Below are 552 nucleotides of genomic sequence, written 5' to 3'. Positions count from 1 at the left end.
GGAAAGAAATTAAAATACATAGCAAAGAAGAACTAGAGGAAGGAAGGAAGGAAGGAAGGAAGGAAGGAAGGAAGCAAAGAAGAATGAGAAGAAGGAAAAAAGGAGGGAAGGAAAAAAGAAAGCTAAGAAGAATGGGAGGAAGGAAAGAAAGAATGAGGGAAGGAAGGAAGGGAAGGAGGGAGGAAGGAAAAAAGCAAGGAAGAGAGGGAGGAGGAAAGGAAGGAAGGAAGCAAAGAAGAATGAGAAGAAGGAAAAAAGGAGGGAAGGAAAAAAGAAAGCTAAGAAGAATGGGAGGAAGGAAAGAAAGAATGAGGGAAGGAAGGAAGGGAAGGAGGGAGGAAGGAAAAAAGAAGGCAAGGAAGAGCGAGAGGGAGGAGGAAAGGAAGGAAGAAAGAAAGCAAAGAAAAACTAGAGGAAGGAAGGGAGGGAGCTAGAGAGGAGGAAAGGAAGGAAAAGACAAAGCAACGAAGAATGAGGGGAAGGAAAGAAAGAAGGAGGAAAGGAAGGAAGGGAAGGAAGGAGGTAGGAAGGAAAAAAGAAAGCAAGGAAGAG

Source organism: Vombatus ursinus, unplaced genomic scaffold, assembly GCF_900497805.2.
Source record: "Vombatus ursinus unplaced genomic scaffold, bare-nosed wombat genome assembly UNPS02014983.1, whole genome shotgun sequence".
Lineage (NCBI taxonomy): Eukaryota > Metazoa > Chordata > Mammalia > Diprotodontia > Vombatidae > Vombatus > Vombatus ursinus.
This window is presented reverse-complemented; position numbering follows the sequence as displayed.